Source organism: Tetrao urogallus, assembly GCF_951394365.1.
Source record: "Tetrao urogallus genome assembly, chromosome: 3".
Taxonomy (NCBI): domain Eukaryota; kingdom Metazoa; phylum Chordata; class Aves; order Galliformes; family Phasianidae; genus Tetrao; species Tetrao urogallus.
In genome coordinates this window covers 87,729,789-87,752,802 of record NC_136815.1, presented here as the reverse complement: position 1 = coordinate 87,752,802, position 23,014 = coordinate 87,729,789, and positions in this window count along the sequence as shown.

Here is a 23,014-nt window from a genome sequence, read left to right as displayed (position 1 = left end):
TGTTCAATCAGAAAACCCCTAAATGAACCTCAGATAATATCCTAACATGGCACTGCATACAGAGCTCTTTTTACAACCTCCTTTTTAACATTTGTGAGTTTTATATTCTTTGAACCTTCCTAAATTGATACAGGGATCCTCAAGAAACCACACCACCAAGCAGAGTGACAAACAGAACTATTCCATTTGCAGGTATCTGACACAATAAACCATTCAGTCCAAAGCTGGACAATAGATGTTGAAAGATTTCTGAAAAATGCTTGCTGTCATACCTCTGGTTTTCAAGTGAGCAGCTATAAAGATTACCAATACCTACATAATAGAGGGACACCGAGATACTGAAGCTTTGCTTCCTCTGCAGTCAGATTCTTCCTTCCTGATGGTCATCTTGGGGTTTGCCATTGCTCGGGTTAATTTGTTTGTGTTGAGGGGGGGAATTCAGGTATTTTTTACACTGATTCCACATCTTAATTATGCCTGATCCCTCCACAAGCACTATCATTGCATAGTAGCCCTCCTGCTGTTTGGAATTTATTTATGTGGCTGAATGTGTGTCCTCTTTCTGTGTGTTTAAACGTTACTTGCAAATTGTCATTGAGTCTGCATTCTGGCAAGTCCAACTTTCATCCTGTCCTGATATTTTTTTTCTTCTTCTTTGGGACTGAGAACCCAGACTGCTGGAGTACTTGCAGAAGCTCCAAATTTCTGCACTAGCCAGATCCCTGAGCCCTCCAGTACAGCCAGTATGCCAACACATAAAATTCAAGTTTGCTAGCTTTCAAAGGCAACTTTCAATTAAGAACACACTTCTAATCCTCCCTTCAATTTTACTTCTGTCAGTTCTGTTCACTTGGTCTGAGTTACTTCCCATGACTAGCTCTTCTATGACCACATCACTAGTTGCTAAAACCTCTACAGATATTCTTTTATTCAGGAAGTCCTTTTTTTATTTTTTGAAGGATTTTTAAGTTCTTTTGTAGTTGATGAGTTGTTTTTTTATTTTAAATGATCTTTTGTTTTGTTCACACACAGACTATCTATTACCTTCTGTTTCTGTTCTGAACACAGCAGCTCATTCAGCACTACCCTTCCAACAGGACTATTACTCTGCTATGTGTTTGTTGTCCTCTACAATATTTGTTTTAATGAGTATTTGGGATTCTTCCACCCCATCAACCTGGTATTTAAGTACAAACCTGGCACTTAAGCACAACTTTTTTCCTTGTTCATAACTAACCACAACCAATTGCTCTGTTGGGCAAGGCACAAACCTTTTATTAACTGTCCAGTTGAACTGATCACTATCCCTATAATGTCTACCACTTTCTTTTTTTCTTGCTGTCCTTCCATTCCTCTTTACTGTATCTTTTATCTTCTCCATTTCCTACATACTCAGGACATGGTAGGAATATTGTATGAGCAGCTACAGATCTTTTCCTATAATTTCTTAGTATATTCAGCTGCTGTAACAGATTTGGTATCAAAGACTAATACCCCACACAGCGATGTAGCCCACGCATCAAGAAGTAGTCTTTCCTTAAATAGATCCCTGAATGTCTTTCCTTGAATGGATCACTAAATGGAGTAGAAATGTAGCCCCAACTTCCCACCAAAGCTATGGGAAGCACATATAATGGCAAAGCGGAACTGGGAGGAGATCTGCATATACTAATGGATTTCTTCAAAGAAAGAGAAAAAGCACAAAAAGCACAGACATGCTGCTTAAATATTAGGGGATAAGAGAGAGAGAGGCAGGCCCAAGGTGATGGGAGAGCAGATGACTGCCAAAAAAACTGTACAAACTACAGGTAGAATAGAAGTAGCTTATTAAATCATTTTAAAATAAAGTTGACTTTTGCTTAAGAACCACCTTTTACTTCGAGAAGCAACCTCAGATCAGTGGACATCTTTGTACCTCCCATTGTTCTCCAGATGTTTGGCATGCCTGGGTCTCCTGGTGTTTTGTGAAGGATGCACCTCCATGGGCTCCTCAGCATTCATTCCCACATGGAGGATGAGTGTCTCATGTCATTTTCTCACTGGGGGACAGCACTGAGCCTCATGGTGATCACAGGTAGACTGAGCAGTGACTGCAGACTATCATCTTCATGGTGGTCACGACTTGGCTTCTGGCCTCTCACTGGACAGTGGAAATAATTTGCCTCTATGCCATCTTTTGAACAGTGGGCATGCCTGTACCCTACACTGTTCATTGGCTGATACCACTGCGCCTCATCTTGTTCCCTTTTTCATATTTGCTCATGGGCTGAACACATGATTGCCAACGATCTTCATGACGCACTGCCTCTTGCTGTGCCCATTCCACTTAGTCTCCATGAGAGGTGTTGCTCCCTCATCTGTCAGGAGGCTCCTCTTTTTCACCCCACACACATCTGGGCAGATGGCTGCCTTGCTGCTCTGGCTCCTCTCCCTTTTGGCTGCCAGGGCACACGCTGATTCAGATTCAACTTGCCATGAATCAGAACTCCAAGATCCCTTTCTCTGGGACGGCTCTCCAGCCTTTCAGCCCCAAGCCTGTACATATATTCAGGGTCATCCAGCTCCAGGTGCAGAATCCAGCCCCTCTACCTCCAAAGGAGTCACTAACTCCTCCCAATTTAGTGTTGGCTACAAACTTGCTTAGCATGCATTTGAGTCTTGACTCCAGAAAGTAAAAAAGGTCATGTTGTTACTTGCTTTGGATAACTTACAGATTATCAGTGGCCATTAAATACTGTATCAGATATTCAAATAATCATTTAAATCATTTATTTCTAGTCAACCCAGCCTGATATGCCACAACATCTCCTGACATCTTACGTAATAGACCAGCTGATCATTTAAAATCTTGAAGACTCACTTTCTGCCATGTTGCAATTCTATGACCTGTAAATTGTATAAACTTTATTCATACTACGTCCCAATACCTGTGTACATCTGTCACAATGAGTTCCTTACAGCAAGAAAAATCCTCCATGGCTTGCTGAAAGTGATTAAGAAAGAGCTGGGGCATATTTCTTACACTGAGCATTTGCAACAGTCTGCATGCTAACAGAATGTTTACCAACAGGAAAAAACACAGAGGATTCAGCACTTGCACTTTGTAAAGAAGCATGATAGAACACAGCAAGGACAACAGCTCATTGCCTGACTCCTTCTGAAAAAGGATTACATCATTTTACCTTAATTATAAAGGGGGAATTCCCTATATTTTTCCCAGTCAAGTAAGTCTATGAGGTCTAGGTAAGTTCCAAAAAAATAATTAAAAAAAAAATAAAATCCCTGTAAATTATTTCAAATTATCAGTTCAGATTTCAGTCAATTGCTTTGGATAATGGAAATCCATGGTTTCCTGGCTTCCAAATATTTTTCCTTGCAGGCTTCACTTCAGATAGTGGTTTATCTCTTATTTGCCAACATTCACATTGATACCCTCTCTCTTTACTTCAAGAAAAAGTTTTTCTCTCACTTTGGTATAGGAGATGACAAGAGTGATTAACATGACCAGAGACTCTGCATATGACCTCTTCATTTATGGTGTACTCTGTGTCACAGAGGTTCATTACATTTGTGTTTCGTAGACTTATTTCACTCAAGGAATGAACTCTTAAGATGGATGAAAACTCAGCATAGCTGCTTTAAACAAAACCATCTTGTGATTTGTAAATAAGAAGTGATTAGAGAAACTTGCTGCAGAAATCAGTCACATTAATCAGCTGGTTACAACAGACTGATGAACAGCCACCAAAGCTGTCCAAACAATTTTGTTAACCTTTAACAAAAATGTGAAAGAATATGCTGCAAAGCAGTTCAGCTTTAAATTGATAGGACATTTTCCTTTGGAGAAGACTGAAGTTTTAAGTTTATTATTTTATTCAGATTTTGCCAGATAAACCAGTCCACAAAAGAGCAATTTATAGCTATAGTACTCCTTTCCACAAGTCCATCACAGACTGTGAGCAGTAACAGCCCAACGCAGGACGTACAGCATTTATTCGGCGTCAGATCACAGCCAGGACTCCTTGAGGGAGGCTGATGCTTAGCCAATGCACAAAGCAAAATGAATCATTAGAAAGCCTCTGAGGATTTACTCCTGTATTGCTTTCCCTCCTGTCTCACCACCGGTCTTTTGGTAAACAAAACCACCCTAGAACTGGAGGGCAGTCAGTACAACACAGAGCCCAGCAACTTGGTGCTTTCTGTTGTTGTTCTTTTTTTTTACTTTGAAGAAGCATTTGATTCATGTTTTGATATAGGCTGGTGGATTTCAGATGACAGTTTCCAGATTTTCTTTCACAACCATCAGAAACAGAAAGCTGACTTACAGGAAGGTGAGGTGCAAGAGGGAGACAGACAGCAACCTTGCAAGCAGTCTTAATCAAATCATTTTCTTCCACGAGCTGCAACACCAAAGTAGGTTGATAATACCATGCTTATGTCAGTCATAACATACTTCATAAAGCCTTTCAGAAGAAAACCTTACCAGGATGACCTTTCAACTAAATTTGTTCACACCAAACACAAATTCAGCCTCTCTGTAGCCAAGGAAGATCTATTCTTTTAGACACAGAATAGTAGACACAAGCACTAGCAGCTCTCAAGAAGGATGCACATTTTATTAGATGGCAAGGAATTTGGACAAATTCAGTGAAATGCACTTTATTTTTCTTCATATACATCTACTTCCTAAATTAACATCAATCCTTTTTACACAGAGCAAAATTCAATATGGAACCAACTCTTACTGAAGATTTTGTAGAGTAATACGCTGGAAGGTGTGTGATAAACTCCACTCTGATACAATAGCATATCTCAGTTAAACTCAGCAGGGACATTTGTTTAAGTGACAAAAGAATTTGATGACAATTCCTCTCACTGGGTACGCTGCACTTATTCTGTACAGCCAATGAATAATAAATCAACACAAATTACACTGCTTTATCACTAACGACCATTTCCTGGTCAGCTATACCACAGACTACAGACTCTCCCACAGGAGAAAAATAACCCCCAGTGACATAAAATAGGAGTTATTTATAGCCTGCAGGGGAACAATTGGGCTCTAACATATAATTTGCAATACTCTTTATATTCACAGTGAATTTGGCCCTTAAAATCTTTGGCTGCATGAAGGCATAAGCTACTTTCATCATTAATGCATGAACCTGCAAAGTATTCAAACATCAATTAAAGTAATTAGCTGCTAGGCAGCTCCCCATGCCCCACAAGAAGCGCCTTGCACTTGACAACTGGGTCACATGTACCTTGTTTCTTCACCACCTCTACTTTTCCCAGGCTTTTAACTGAGAATGTAACTATCTTAGGGTACAAGCAGCTGAGGCTAAAGCAAGCTTTGTGTTGAGACTCTGGACCTCTTCAGCAAGGCAAGCTTCTGACTACCTCAAGGCAGTTTAAAGCCATTCCTGCTCTGACAGGTGTGGAAGCATTTATTGTTAAGCAGTACAGGAGAACATCACATTGATGCAAACCAAGGCTAGCTCTCTATCTTCACTGATAGAACTGACAAGAGCGTAGAACAATGCATTAAACTGCCATAGTTTTGCTCAAATCATCCAGTGTATTCTTGCCCGCAACGGTTCAGCCCTGACATGCAAAATTCTTCAGAAAGGAGTGCAGAAAGCATGTGGGATGGAAGGAGGGGGGGAAAATCGAGCCAGGAATAGGGAGAACAAGCACCTCTGGGACGCTTCTATGCCAATCTCCTCCATCCAACGAAGACAGCATGGGCTGCTGCAAGGTCCCATGTTATCAGAGCAGAGATCTGAGTGTATAAAACAATGCAAGCTGTGGGTGTCTGGCTAGAGCTTTCTCTCTTTGTGACTAAGGAGATGCCTTTATGGCTGGCTTGGCTTGCCCTGAAGGCTTCACAGAGCATTGTATAATAAAGATAATTGAAACACAGACTGTGTCAACAGACACTTCCTTTGAGAGAGGTAAACAGGAGGACAGTACTTCGCTCATCAAAAACAATGAAATGTACCTATAGGGCATGCAAAGCCAGCCAAGATCCTCTTGGGCTTTCTCTTTCCTTTTAAAAAGAAAATATTTATTATTTTTTCCTCAAATTTAATACTTAAAGAAGAAAATACTGGCAACACCCACAATGATGTCATATCAGTTGCTCATTTCAGGTCAAGCACAGTGCAAGGGGAAATAGGTGTTCAGCAGGGGTCCCATTCTGTTCCTCCTACCTACACAAAGGCTGCAATGCCATGTCCAGTGAAGAGAACATTTTCAGACTTGCCCACCAGCCTTACCACGAGAAAAACAGTCTTATATATAAGAAAAACAGACACAGCAGGCTTTATTTCCTATACTGTCGAGTCCAACACTTCCAGAAAAGAGATGAATGTAGTGTTCTTCCTTGGTCTAGAGATGGTGGTGGAAACAACCCAGGACAGGACAGCAAACACTTGTGGGGAAGATGTTTTCAGCCTTCCAACTCAGAAAAAAAAGCAACTAGAAAACTCTATGGTATGGCCTGGCGTATTAGTAGCTACCAGAATAGCCAAAGCAAACAAACACAAAGATGGAGAAGGTAAAAATGATTTCTCTCCAATTTCTGGTTCTCTAACTGTGAGATGGTATCATCCATACAATACCATTCTCTACTGTCTTCATTAAAACATATATTCCTTAACTTTACCATTCACGTCACACACATTTACAGCTTTTTCCACCAGATCAGTCTGATGCAGAACACACTGGGGAGCAGGCAGCAGAAGGGCTGTTTTGGGCTTGGCCAAGCACCTTTTCCTAATAGAGAGCAGGATGTGACTCGCACCCACTGCAAGACAAGCCAGATCTTTACTTCTCCACAAAATAGTCTTAGTCACGTTTTCTCTTAATCTCTAGCTATTTTCCTTGCACCAGGAGTCATAGGTAATGTCTCTACAGCATCTACGGAGGTCAGGTTGCCACACAGTTATGCCAAGCACCCGAGTTTGTGCCATTCAGCTCCTCCGTGGCCCCGCTGCGTGCCTCCACCACCATGAAGATGTCTTAACATGACCAAAATGTACAGCGGGAATATCAAACTGCTGCTAACTGCAAATTTTAATTAGAGCATTTGCCTCTGGTGCAATGCAGTAATAAAGAGAAAATGGGTGCATCTGCTTTCTTTTAAGGATCTCTATGCAGGCAGGTACAGGCAGACCTCAGCTTGCTGGCTCCCAGCTGGAAGCTGTGTGTTGCTTTGTATGCAGCGCAGCGCGCAGTGCATGAGCAAATAGGCCCTATCGCTCAGCACACCTAAGCTTGCCTAGATGCAAACAGAAAGGAGAATTGTGCCCCTGAACCAAGCAGAAAAAAAAAAATCCAGATTTTTTTTCTTTACATCCAGCACTTGTTCACACTTGTCCTAAGAAAAACAAGTTTGCCAGTATTGCTCTGGTCTTCTCATAGAGATATGCTCTTAGACATTTTCTGGCTTGCTGTTCATCGTATTTAGGTCATTTGCAAGTATTAAGCTATCATCCTCCCGTAGATGATAGCAAGTATAACAGGAGAGTAATATTCAGAGCAGATAAATCACAGTGGGTAGTGGATTATAATAAAGAACTGGCGAAGCCTGCCTGACCCTTTTATCAGTGAGAGCCAGCTTTCGGTAACACCTTTAAATTAGAGTTTACCACATTTGTTTTCTCCAACTGGCTATTTTAAAACAGAATCACAATGCAATAATGGAATGTGAACAGGGACATAAAAGGGTGTAAAGCCAAAAGTGTCTGTTCTTTTTATTAGGAGGTTTACCAAGTGGCTAACCAGTCAACAATCGAGTCACTAACAAAATATAATAAAACATGAGGACACTGGCAGTTTTAGGGTTGAGTATTTTTTACTTCTGTTCTTTCAAAGATCTTTTGTTCTACTCCTGGTGAGATGGTTTTATCACAGAGGAAACCCAGAAAAGGCTGGGGACAGCAGAGCTCCAGAGAGCACAGGAGAAGCAGCTCCTCTCTAGCACCCAGAACCACAAAACGCACCCATCAGACTTCTCTCCTTGCTCTTGTTCCAACAGCTGGGCAAAAGCCAGGTGATTTCCTGCTCCAGCTCAGAGGCAAGTAGCCTTCCTGCCCTGCCAGGAGGGCTGCTCTTCCCAGCAGGGAGCTACCAACAGGAAATACCAACTCCAGCTTCCAGCAGGACCCAGCCAGCCCTTCCTCATGGTCTGGAGTGCAGATGCTCCCAGAGCTGACAGCTGCCTTAGACCACAGCATGGCGTTTGGGTAAGTCACACTACTCTGCTTTCGTGTTTCATTTCAAGAGCCCACTCAGCCAGAGGAGCTGCCTTGCTCACTCTTTACTTTTCTGCTTTCAGAACCAGATTTAGCAAACAGCAGACCACAACAAATGGCATCGACTCACCCTTCAGTGCCTTTTTTAATGGCAATGAAGAAAGATGCTAATAGGTAGATGTTAAGGAGGAAGAATGTGTGTCACATCAGTAAGTTCATCAGTTAATATAAATTAATTTTAAAAAGCACCAACAGAAAACAACATCTTTAGATTATAACAAAGCACAGAGAATATAAACTGTATATATCTTCGCCTTTTTTCCCTTGCCAGCAAAATTGAGGGAGAACACATAAAGCAAAAACATCACAGCTTTTCACGCTGTCAAAAACCAAGATAGAATATGAACATAACTCAGCTTCAAGTGGATCTGAAGAGCCTGAATGCTGAAGTCCATATGCCAGCTTTGCAATTACTAAAACACTGGACCTACCCTTGCTTCTGAGTACTGACCAAGATTAGCAAGTCACTTGAAAGTTTACAGTGGGAAAAGTATATGGATTTATTCTTGTAGCTACATGTGTACAGTAATTATGGCACAGGTAAGCAATAACACATGCCTAAGGCATCAAACTTGGTGAGGCATGAGGCTTACGTGCATATCTACAGTTATGACTTCAGACTTCAAAGCACCTCTACTGCTCAGACAAAATCAGTAGCCTACTTTCTTGTAAAACACGCACAAGGATCTATTACTGTAAAACACATATAGGTGCTTATATAACAGGAGAATTAAAGTGTGGGTACCAGAGCTGTGAAAGTGTAGGGAGGATCCTACTTACAATGTTTTCCTATTTAAAGTGAGCTGACTTCAAAGCAGCAGACAAAAGTTAATGCTGCAGTTAAACTTTGAATCTACCAGCTTTGCTCTGATGTCTGAAGTCGGGTGACTTACAGCAGGCCCCCTTCAAGCTTGAGCTCCCCTTGGAGAAGTGAAGACCATTCCAATACATTACTCACTCGAGAGCTTTCAGACCTATAATCAATCAAGAAAAAGCCATCACAAGTGCATGATCAGTGTCTGTGAGCATGACAATTGATGACAAAAATCAATAAACATTTCCCGTTTACATGATTTTTTCAAAACAGGACCACGTTTTACAAAAATACATTTTTCTGAAGATTGGTTTTGAATAGTATCAGCTTCAAAGCAAATGTTTCTGTGAGGGCTGTTATAACATTCGAGTTCTTACATGATCTTCAAGGCGGTAGTGTGACCTAGGAGGCAGCCATAATGAGACACAGACAGTGAATAAAGCACTGATTTAATTATGTTGTTTGATATATTATGACCTCATCTGCTGGTGTTTATACTAATGTAGTGCTTGAAATGCTTTATCGACATATGGGAAGGCACAGTCTCCGGCCTGAAGAGCTTACAGCCTCAAAGACAGAAACCAGATGAAGGGTGTTTTCTTCCTGTAGTTTATTGTATAGTTTAAAGCTTTGCTAATTTCCCTCAGGCCTTAAATATGCATATAAGGCAATAGAGTGAGATGCTGGGTAATGCTCTAAGCTTTCTGGACAAAATATCTGTAGCATTGTTACTTTCAACCATAACTGAGGACTGCCAATGTGGCAAGCCTATGTTTTGACATGCAGCCAACAACAGGAAAACGCAAACACTGTGTGGGGCACAGGGAAGCTATAGCTGCTTATGGTATCTCCACCTAATGCCTCCAGTTCTGGAGATATCTCATGCTCCAGTGTGGGCTTTGTCTCACTCTTGTGTTCCGCTACAGAATTCAGAAGAGAAAGGTAGAGAGTCAGTGCAACCCGCTAGTTCCTCCATTAAAGACTTCCACTGAGGCAAAAGAGGCATCTCCCCCCCAAAAATTAACAGCTGAGGCTCCAAGTTTGGTTAAATGTGCATGCATATCTATTTTTGCACTTCAGATTAAGATTTCCTGAAAAATATGCAGTAAAGTAATTCTTTATGGTGCTAACACCATAAAAAAACTCCACGAGGAAGTGAATAGTTCTGTGTTCAGTGCACCATCTGCCAAGCACTCAGTAAATAAGGCCATACAATAAATGGTGAGAAACAAAACATCAACAACCTACCCACTCATTAACCACTAGCCATGCTGTGTGCTGAATGATATACAGGCCTTGTATGAAAAAAAAAAAAACCAACAGTACACAATCCTCTAATTAAAGGCAATCAAAATGAATATTTACCAAGAGGTTGAATGAGTAGCTTTAATTGTACAATTTTCTTGCCTCCTATTTCTTGGCTTCGCCACCTTCAAGTTCAACCCCACTCTGTAATCGAAAAGCCTAACTGAAGTCATTATTTATCTTATTTTACTTCTGTACAGGAAACCCACAAAACACATATGGTTGACACACGTTTACCCTCATTAGGTACAAGACCACTGCTTCCACTGACGCCTATCAGAGCATGCAGACACAAAGGCTGAAAAAAAGATACTCTGGCTTACTTTAGTTTGATTTAGTTTTGAAATGGAAACAGGGCGACCTTCCTCTAAAAAGAGAGTTTTCTGAGCTTCACTGCATTTAAAACTTCTGTTAAAAAAAAATGAGGCCTGCTAAGCAAGAATAAAAGATCAAAAGAGTATAAATTTAGTACATTATTAGTAGAGAAAAAATATTCACACACACATGCATGTATTTGAAAGCCTTTAAAATGGTACATGGAAATTAACCAGTGAGGAAGCATTTGCACAGCAGAACTGAAAAACAGCTGAGAGAAACTAACAGTAACATGTTTTCATTTTCTTTTTGAATTCTGGTGCAAATTCAGCTAATATCACATTGTATGATCTCATACCAGGATAGGAGCCAGAAGTTTCACTTGAAATCTTTTCAGTTATCAGATCTGGAAAGCTTTTCAATCACTTAAGTTTGAGAAGCATTTAAAAACAAACCAAAACCAAAGCAAAAAAAAAAAAAAAAAAGAGGGAAAGAAAGAATAAGAAAGACTAGAGATAAAAGGCCAGAGGCTTGAAACATTTATCACTTCATCATACTACTTCATTTGATGCTACATCAGCATCTTTACAGGTACAATGGAATGCCTGCTCTGCTTATATTCTGAGAGGTTTTAGAATAATAAAATTAATGAATGTACAGTGTTAGAAACTCACAGAGCAACACAGAGCAACAAGGCCAGGCAATTCATATGAGGTAAAGCTCCTCAGCTAGTATGTTTAGGAATGGAAACATTCCCAAGCATACAGGGAGATTTCCACTATTTATTTCCAGCATTGAAAAGCTGCAGGCATGCAGCAGCACTGCTTTGGTGTCAGCCCTGCTGGGTGCCTGAGGAACCAGGATGGGGTCACAAACACCAGAGAACCAGCCCAGACAAAAGTTGAAAGTGGAAGAAGATGGCATGTCCTGGAAAACATATCACCCTGCCTGGAAGAAAATATTTTAACATATTTAAGAAGCTACTAAAATAAAACTCTTCCCACCTCCATATAACACAGCATAGAAACTTTATGAGGACAGATCAGGGTAAAAAGCACTTTTCTGGCATATATTTGAGTTGCCAACTTCAGCGTATCCCACTGATAAAACTAATATATAACACACTTCACAAACACACTGACAGCCAAAGAAATGCAGGCAGGGGGCGAAACTGACAACAACCACTCTCTACCTCGCCAAGCTCAGTGCTCTTTTGAAAGTCTATGCCAACTTGAGATATTACAGCAGCCTGAGGCCTGCTCTGCTTTCTGACAGAAGCCACATCTCTCCAGGTGACAGCCCACTTACCCATTACTGAATAAACACTACTCATTCAAAGCCCAAATCTGTAGAACAAGTAAAATCATTTAGTCTTACCTTAAGTGGTGAATCCACAGGCCAGCGTATAACTGAACTTGTTTATAACAAACTTCAAGTCTTAAAAAAGTTGCTTTTTTTGTGTGTTTTTTTTTTCCTAAGCAAGTCAGCATATGGAAGATTGGAAAAACAGAGCACAATTTAATGCACAAGGCACTCAGGTGTGGATCTGTAAGCTCATGGTAACCCAGCTGCCTGAACCTAGGCACTCCCTCTCTTTGAAACTTAGAAAGTCCAGGAGGCATTACCAAAATGTTTCTTCTGCTTTCACACATGCATTTTTCATGCATGCAAACAAACCTAGTAAGCATTTTCATTTCCTTGCCATGTTGAAGTTTCTTCCCTCCAATGGGAGCTGCCATTTGCATGATACTGGTGAATAAAAATGAGAAACCTAGAAATTCAATTTTACCACTACATGTCTTCTCTGTGCAGATCCCTGTTTCAGAATCACAGAATCACAGAATCCTTTGAGTTGGAAGGAACCTTTGAAAGTCATCTAGGCTAACTCCCCTGCAGTAAAAAGAGACATCCATAACTAGATCAGATTCCCCATGACCTGATTTAAACTTGCCTTGAAAGCTTCCAGGGATGGGACATCAACAACACTCGGTAACCTGTTCCAGTGACTCAGCAACCTCCCTGCAGAAGATTTTTTCCTTATATGTATCCTAAAGCTGCCCTTCCTGAGTTTGTAGCCATTTCCCCATGTTCTGTCACCACAGACACTGCTCAAGAGTCTGTCCCCTTCTTTCTTGGAGCTCCCCTTTACAATGTAAGGCCGCTATCAGGTCACCTCGCAGCCTTCTCTTCTCCGAGCTGAAGAGCCCCAGCTCTCTCAGCCTGTCCTCCTCGTAGGAGAGGAGTTCCATCCCGTGGATCACCTCTGTGATCTGGACACACTCCAACAGGTCCGTGTCCCCCCGGTGCTGAGGACTCCACATGTGGACGCAGCAGTCCAGATGAGGCCTCAGAGCACAGCAGAGGGGCAGGATCACCTCCCTCGACCTGCTGGTCACGCATCTTTTGATGCAGCCCAGGGTACGGTTGGCTTTCTGAGCTGCGAAGGCACCTTGCTGGCTCATATCCAGCTTGCCATCCACCAGTACCCGCAGGTCTTTTTCGGCAGGGCTGCTCTCAGTCCTTTCATCCCCCAGCTTGTAACGGTAGAGGATGTTGCCTTAACTGAGGTGCAAGACCTTGCATTTGGATTGGTTGAACCTCGTGATGTTCTCCTGGGCCCACTGCTCAAGCCTGTCTAGGTCTCCCTGGATGGCATCCTATCCCTCTGGTGTGTCAATCACACCCCACAGCTTGGTGTCATCAGCAGACTCGCTGAGGGTGCACTCCACTCCACTGTCAGCATTACTGAGAAAGATATTAAAGAGTATTGGTCCCAGCACTGACCCTTAAGGAATATCACTCGTCACTGATCTCATGCAGACACTGAGCCATAGACTATCACTCTCTGGACTTGATCCTGCAGCCAGTTCTTTGTCTACTGAACAGTTCACCCAAGGTCATCCTTTTTACCTTTCTTAAAAATTGGCGTGTTACCTTTTTTTCCAGTCATCACGGACTTCACCGGATTGCCAGTACCTGCTTTTCCAGTACCAAAGAGAGTGGCTTGGCAACCACATCAGCCAATTCCCTAGGACTCTGGTATGCACCTTATCAGGACCCGTAGACTTGCAGGATGTTCATGTTCCTTACGTGGTCACAAACCTGATCCTCGCTTATAGTGGGAGGGATGTTGCTTCCCCAGTATCCTCCTACCAACCAACATCTGAGGGCTGTGTGACAGTGCTTTCCCATTATATTCCAAATTTCCCTTCAAAAAAAAATTTTTTGTTATTATTGTCTGCGCACTTCTCACCCCTGTTTTTTCCTCCAGTCCACAAACGTTTTATTCCTGGCTCTCAACTTTGACTTCACTTTTTCTCTCTCACCAACTGCAGAGGATGGAGATTCTCAAACTTACTTTCAGATACAGCCCACCAAAAAGCATCTACAGAGGGAAGAAAGTATTTGTTGTATATTGTTCAACAGAAATACTCCCACTCTCTTCACCCTACTGCATCCTTTCATCCCACTCCTTGCTCTGGAGAAGCCACATGAATTACTGTTTGCATTTGCTTTCTTCCTCTGCTCCAGCCACTCCAACACACTACTGACAGCCCTGCTGTTCCGCTACCTGCCCTGTTCCCCTTCCATGTGCCAAGATGCTCCCACAACTTGCTGTAACCTGCTCCAACTCATTATACGCTTCCACCTCCTCTCCATCAATTGCAGATTTGTGGGTCAAGCAAAGCTTCAGACTTCCTCCCTACCTTCTTGGAGGCAATAGTACCATCATCAGAACCATTCCTCCTGTCCCATTTCCTCTGGGTTGCAGAGCTGTAGGCAACAGAGATGTAGGTGACAACATCTCAGTGCTGGCCTTCTGAAGTCCTGCCCAGACTCATGTCTTTTTGGGGGGATTATCTGTCCTCACTCATGTAAGGGAAAGACTCATTTAGGAAGCCATGCCGAGCTGCCCTGGATGACACAGCTTCTATTTTTAGCCCTGCTTAAGTAGATAAAACAAACCTATGCCATTAGAACATTCAATTTAATACAAAGATTCTGCTGCTGATCTTCTTGTATTAGAGTCCAGTTTTACTAGTTCTTAACTATTTACTGTTGTGTCACAGATTGCCTCAAGAGTTATGCGGGCAGTGGTATCTGCTATCCAAAGTTCACACTTCTAGGCACTGCTCAACGTCATTACCTACACAGAATTACAAACAAAATCCTGATCCACGCTACATGGACAAAGTGTGAACCCCTACAGAAATGTTAAGAGCTCCACCACCTTACACTTTCACAACAGAAGTTGGATCTACTCCTGCTGAACAGATTGTACTAAGAAGCACAGATCTCATTCACAGGTCAAAACTTGAATCTGTATGCATTAAATACTTTCAAGGTAGAAAGAAACAAGAAAGAAATTATTTAATTTCAATATCAGTTACGTGCCGTTCTCTCATAATGGCCCTATGCATCAGTGAGAAACAAAGAGAGCCAGAAGTGAACTCACACCAATACACTTAAAGGGTTTGGCTCCTGGTTTCTCCCTTCCCTTCTGTAGGCAGGGGAGAAGTAAGGGATGGATGCAAGAGAAACCCCAGCCTGTGCTGCAGCTGCCAGAAGCAACTTGCGCATCTCTACTCCCCTTCCACCATTTCAGAATTCTCCATCTTTGGCTAAAAGTTACCGAATATAAAAACTCTGTAACAGAGAGAGTTTTGGAAGGCTGAGAGAGGGGTAATTTGTAGCAACCTCACACTACTTTTTATGGGAACCCTCTTTCCACTAAACAGGAACAGAAAATTCTGAAGATTGGTGTTTGTAATTAAGGGGTGTGTCTGCAGCACCTGAAGTCTCTTCTATTCTCACATACATTCATCTGAATTATATCTTCCTGTTTTGACTAACAACCTTCTGAAGTAAGGACCAAGTTAATTATGAATTATGCCATATTCATTCACCTATCCTTCCAGTTGGTAAAGATAATAATTGAATAATAGTAATAATAAGGATAATAATTGAAAGAAAGCTTACGGATCTTTCTTGCTATAAGAGAAAGCCAAATTGTGTCAGGAGAGCACAAATCTACCCCCAGAAGTAGGTTTTCTTATTCTTTGGCTGTCAGTAGTTTTATTTGATTTACTGAATGAGCTCAGTGATCGCCCCGTAATGCATGCAGATCACTGAGCACAGCATGCCACTTGCTTACACCCTTTGCCACTATGCAGGGCACACACAATAGCATGTGCCCATCTTAAAATTCCATCTGCAGTGGGTTGGCAGCTGTTGGTTTAGCAGCCAAAAGGTACGGCTATGACTTTGGCCTCACTAAGTCAGCAGTAATAAAAGGCCCATCAGACACAGTAAGTGCAGAAAACTCTGTATTTGCACTTTGCTCATGCAAGTACATTCTCATAAAAATATGCTGTGGTACCATTTATTTCTTCCTAAAGTTATATTTCATTTTTATATAGCATTACCATAAAAACTCATCTTCTAAATCATACTGTGTGCATTTGCACACACGTATGTAAATGTGTATGCAGCATCTGCTTTTATGACTTTGGAAGAAAGCCAACAAAATCAGGTGTTCCAGCCTGAAAACACTAAGTTTTGAAGTGCACATTCATAGCACTGGGAGCCTACAGAGTGAACTAAAAGCAATGGGCCCTGGCAGAGCAGAGACATCCCAAGATTCAGCCCCATGCAGAGCAGTACAGGCTCTTCTAATGCTGAGAAAGCCAAATAAAAAGTCACTTCTGCAAAACATTTTGAAGAGGATTTTATTTTATTAGGAATACACTTTAGTTCTATAGAAGAACAGTGAATCTTTTTTTTTTTTTTAAATAAAATAAATAAACCACATTGTGTGTTTGCATGTGGAAAAAGTTTGAAACTTAGCTATTGCGATCCTTGTCCAAACTAAAAGCTTAAGAGTGGGGAAAAAAAAAAAGGACATCACAAGCCTTCGTGTTAAAAACATAAAGGAGAGGGGGATGGAACTAACACAAGAAATTGGATTAATTAGACTAATCATAGCCACAACTGCCAAATGTGCTGAGCTCATATGGAGAAGTTCTGCAGCATGTACTAAAAAACACCCTCATAAGCGTGGGTACCACATTGTGACCTCTGAGGTGTATCAGGAAGATCCCATACACACACACACACACACACACACACACACACACACACACAGAGTACTGCAGGGGTTACAGCTGAGGTTGCTGGCTTGGTATCGGGCAGTTTGTGGTTTATGCAAATGGTTTGGGAATTTGCAATCAGTTCTTATACATCCATGATGTATATAAACTGTAATGCCCTCCTGATGTGCTGGAAATGCATCCAGAGTTACTGCTGCACAGGGCTTGGATTGCTTTGTCTGTGGAGACCTTTTTACACCTGAAGCAGATAGACAGAGCATCTGTGAACACAAATTTCTTCCTGTTATACACTTATATGATTGCATGTGACTAAACTTAAAATGCTGCATTCAATTGCTTTGCTGAGGAATGTGCTACACATTAAACTAGTAATGGAGAAGAAAGCACTGAGTTCCATAACCTAAAATCCCAGCATACAAAGGACAGAACAGCATCTTTCTCAGCTCAAGTGACTAAGGAAATATATCCATAGAAACTTTTCAATTAGAGGGGTTTGGGCGAAATCACATGAATTTGGACACCTCTGACAGCCACAAAATGATGAAAGCTAAATTTGATGAATCAGCATCATAAAAATGTTCCTCAGATCCTTGACCTTAATAATTGGAACTATTTCTGTGGACCAAGAGGGAGTTCTCCAGCTTCTCCTGCTCAAATAGTAAGAGAGGTCATTAGAAAACCAACACGAAGGAAATATGGTCTGTAAATGTTCATGCACTTTGTGCTGGCTGCCAAAAAACATTTAAAAGCCCAGCTGTTACCAACATCTATGATAGCTTCTTCAAACATGCAGAGGCACACACCTTAAAATCTGTCAGCAGCTAGTGTGAACAAGAAAAGGCCAGAAGACCCAGCTAGTACTTGAAAAAATCCCTTGAAATGTATGCTTTATTGCTTTAGTGTTACAAATAAAAATGTCTGGGCACCAGAATAGAGATGAGTTGTTTAGAAAGCAAACCTTTCAGGGTTCATGCTCAAACATGGAGTCACTTAAACCAAAGGAAATCTAGATTTTTTTTGTTTGGCCCTAAATTCTGACAGCAAAATGTTTGCTTCATTTTCGTGCAACCAAACCTGACAATACAGATCAACCATTTTACATTTTCTTACTTTCACAAGGCAGGGAGAACTGAGGAGTTCATGAAAATGCATTAAATAACTGCAGTACATCTTTCATTCATTTAACTTGGGCTGAAAGTCTGCCTGGTTTCAGGTATCTAACTCTGAATGATCTGATTTAGGGTTTATCATAACCTGAGCAAATAGGAAAAATCTGTTATTTTTAACACATTCAAAACAATGCTATCTTTATTGGAGATTCAAGATGACCAGATAGACTATTTCACTTCATTTTTTATGCGACCATGTGCTTATATTTCATGATGCATCTGACTAACTGAATAATTCAACCAAGACACATGGCTGAGATACTGAAAATACCCTCCTCTGCATAAGCTCTACTATCCAGGCAACCAACAGTAATTATATTTTAATACTCTTATCTTAAAGAAAAAATTAAGAAGCCCAATCCTTCTCTCCAAAACCCTATCAGAAACACATTTGTCAAATGCATATATAAATAATATGCATACAAATAAAGCAGGATCTTTTTAGCATATGGGAGAACATGAGGGAGGAGGAAAGAAACCAATCAATTAAAACACAACAAAATAAATCAGACGACTTAAACACACATGCACTGCCAAAACTGACCTGGCTGTATGGCCACACAGGTGGCCAGGCAGGGTGGTGAAATTCTCCTTTTTCCCCGTTTTTAATTCCAACTGCTTTGTAAAACAGCAGTCGAGGAAAATCTTATGTGCATGCTCACACACACCACACAAACACAAAAGGGTAGTGAGTACATGGAGTACCACCTGTACAGCACCACTACTGTGAGATAAGGCAAGTTTAAGACCAAGTCACTGTGAGATTTCTAAAAAGAGTCCTGATGTTCTTCCCTTCTCCAAGTCGTGCTGTGCTTGTCCCCATAACCAAAAGGTCTCCTAGAAGTCAACTTTTGCTACTATCTTTACCACTCAGAATCATATTGCGGTATCTACACAATGCTGATGGCACCCAAGAGTTTGGGTATACTGTATCCAAGAATATTATCAAGTGGAAAATTGAGTTGCATTGATCACAGATGTCTGGGGGGAGGGAAGGAAAAAAGCCAGGCCCAGGAACCAAGTGCTTCTCACTCTGTACATTTCTGACAGGTGCTCTTACACTGTAACAATGATAATGGCTGACCTTGGAACCGTCAAAGAAATAATTTTTATTTCTTATAATTTCTTATTATTATATTTCTTATTTCTTATTATTATTATTATATTATATTATATATATAGTATATTATATATTATTATTATTATTATTATTATTATACTTCTTATTATTATAATTTCTTATAATTTGCTCATATCTGTTCAAAGACCTATCCAACATAGCTTTTTCTTTTTTTTTTTTTCTTTTCTTAATGGGCTTTTTGTGTTTTTTGTTTGTCTCTGGGGAGTGAAGGGGGGGTAGTTTGGGGACAAGACTGTATGCAACTTGAGCTGTGGGAATCTCAGGAGAGAAGACAGTCTGAATCTCATCTCACCATCAAGAAACACAATAGAGGTGAGGTAAACCATACAAATCTAGGTCAAGATAACCCTCATGCACTTCGACAATCAACGCAATGCCCCATTTCATTCCATGATGCCTGTCACTCCCACTGGAACAGACAGGGAGGAGGAATAGCAGCAGTTTACATCCATCTCTTGCCACCAAAAAACAAAGTAGCACCAAGATTACTGTATCATGTAATCACCCTTAGGAGCAAAAAGAAGATGCTCTATTAACTATCCCCTTAACTCACAGTTCAACAGCAGACTGGGGGAAAGGAGAAACTCTAAGGGCTCATGACAAGTGGGGCTGGATAGGTGCTGTCCCATGCAAGATTTCTGAACAGGGCTGCAAGAAGCTCCTTTTATGAGTCACAACTGGAGGACATTATCAGACATTCAGATTACAGAAACATTCAGATTAGAGACAGAGTTAGGGTTGAGAGAAATACGTAGCATAGGGGCCCCCTATAGCAGAGTTGGGCTCCCCTTGCCCCAGAAAAGGGCCATGCACATTTCATGCTCATCTCCAGCATGCAGGAGAGACAAGAGCCGTAATTTGCCCCTTACCACTGCTTGTAGATACTTTAAGGAAACCACCCTATACTCCACTACATCTGACTAAACTGCAAGAGGTTTTTCACCCAGCACCCCAAAATATTACCACTCCTCTCCTTTCTTCCCTGCTCAACCCCCAATTTCTTTCAAAAGGGAAAAAAAATATTCCAGTAGCACTCAGAAATGCATTCCTACACACATGCCGAAACCAACCCTCACCCAAAGCACACAGGTTACAGACACAAGAGAAGCTGAAACAGGTACCCAGGGGACGTGTTTGCAAAAAACCACAGTCCTGCAGATCCTCCTGACAGAAAGAAAGGTATGCAAGCCTAGTAGGTTGAAGAAATGATTTCTTAACAATTTCTTAACAGTTCATTTATTTTATACAGATATAAGTAAGCACATAACTTGGGTTATCCTCTGGCTGGCCACAGCCCTGAATTGCAGATAGCTGGAAACCCAGTCTTTAACTGTTGAGTAAATCTTTCACACAAAATTTCATTTACATTATAAAAAGAGACTGAAAAAACTCAAATAAATCCTCGTATGGCAGTTTACCAAGTGCAGATTGCTAAGTCCTTCAGAACAGAAGTCTGGGAATAGAACTTGGAAGCTTGCTCCTTTCAAATTAAAACTAGTATCTCTATGTCTGGGAAAGGCAAGGGCAGCACAGCCTCCATAGATTGCCAGCTAAGCTTGCTCCATGTTGCTGTTTTCCTTGACTTCTTACTACTTTATAAGACATTCTAAGTATAATCTATATAATGAATATTGTTAATGTTCATTTAATAATTATAATAATTAATTATTAATAATGAATAAAGCACATGACAAAGGGAATATCAAATATAAAGCACTATCACAACACATGCAAGAATGTTCACAATCATAAATCCTTCAGCTGATCACTAAATGCAAAAGTGGCCTCAGGACTGACAGTGCTTCAATTCTGCTTCATTGTATACAAGTTGAAGCTGAACTGAGACTCAAAGCACAGGCTAATAGGACATCTTGCTTCAAAATGCCCAGAGAAGGAGCCTTGTTTATAATATACAAAAGCTGTTCGGAAAGTAAAGTCCATTATTTTATTACGTTGGCCCACAATGTCAGTGGCAGATGCTGGTGGTAAGGGAGCAGAGGTTGAACCTTCCTGACAATATTCCATTACATTTTGTTGCAGGCAACAGACGGCAGCAGAGGGGCAGTCTGACAAAATGGCGACTGACATGAAAGTGTGTATGAAGTACAACATACTGCACCTGGGTCAGGGTAATCTCAAGCACAAATAACAGGCTGGGCAGAGAATGGCTTGAGAGCAGCTCTGAGGAGAAGGATTTGGCAGTGTTGGTTGATGAAATACTCAATATGAGATGGCTGTGTGTGTTTGCAACCCAGTAGGCCAACTGTATCCTGGGTTGCGTCAAGAAAAGTACGGCCAGCAGGTTGAGGGAGGCGATTCTGCTTATCTACTCTTCTCTCATGAGATCCACCTGGAGTACTGCATCCAGTCGTGGGGCGCCCAAAACAAGAATGACGCGGAGCTATTGGAGTGGATCCAGAGGAGGGCCATGAAGATGATCAGAGGGCTGGAGCACCTCTCAGCTGAGAGAGTCAGGGCTCTTCAGCCTGGAGAGAAGGCTCTGGAGGGACCTTATAGTGGCCTTCCAGTATCTGAAGGGGGTCTGTGGAAAAGCTGGGGAGGGGCTTTTTTATAAGGGCTTGTAGTGACAGGACAAGGGCTTGTAGTGACAGGACAAGTGACAAGTGACAGGACAGGACAAGGACAAGGGGAAATGGCTTTAAACTGGAAGAAGGTAGATTTAGACTAGATATTAAGGAGGCTTCTTTACTGTGTTGTGGTGAGACATTGGAACAGGTTGCCAATAGAGGTTCTGGACGCCCCCATCCTGTTCAAGGCCAGGCTGGATGGGGCTTTGAGCAACCTGGTAGAGTAGAAGCTGCCAGAGAGAGAAGATTATTGTTGGTTTTTTAACTACAGAGAGCCTTGTAACATACAAGACTGGACCAACTCTTTCATTATCATAAAAATATTGGATATTTCTCAATTCTCAGCAGAGAAACGGTTAAAATAAAATAAATAAAATACCAAATATTAAATACCAAGCATTTCTGTCTCCGAATACAACACTACACAGACGCAAAGGGCAGCTCACACTCCTCTGACCCACACCAAAAGAAATCAAGACTTGCATTCAGATAATGCTTGGAAATTTTCTCTGGTATTATTTTAATAATATATTCCTATTTAGCTTCTTTCCCAGCTCTGATTGGTATTTTCTGACAAGAATTTCATTCATCCAAAAAAGAATCCTAATCAGCTGAACAAAAATGTTTCATGAAAACAACAGATCCAATTAGCTGGCAAGGAAACACAGTCACCAGGCCAGGTTCCCACTAGTTTCCCAGGCAGGCAGAGGAACCTAACCTTCCTCCCTGTAAAGCCTAGATGAACTCTGGGTTTTGCAGCAAGAGCTCCCCGAAACAGTCTGGAGCACAGTCTAGGAAGAACACAACCAACAGGATTTTAGTAGGGAGTTTTTCATTCAGAGGGTGGTGAGGCACTGGAACAGGTTGCCCAAGGAGGCTGTGGATGCCCCATCCCTGAGGGCATTCAAGACCAGGCTGGATGTGGCTCTGGGCAGCATGGTCTGCTGGTTGGTGACCCTGAACATAGCAGGGGGGTTGAAACCAGATGATCTTTGAGGTCCTTTTCAACCCAGACCATCCTAAGATTCTATGATTTAGAGACAGACATCCCTAGTCTGCAAAGCACAAGGTGCTGCAGATATGAAATTGGCATCGAGCAACGGTGGAAAAGGCAGCTGAAGAACAGCAGGCATGAGTACACACACAAACAGAGGTAGAGAAACAGTGCATTTACAGCTCTGCACAGAGGTAAGCATCAAACATAACTTGATTTTCTAGTGGACATGAAATGAGTTGGCTCAAAGGCTGCTAACA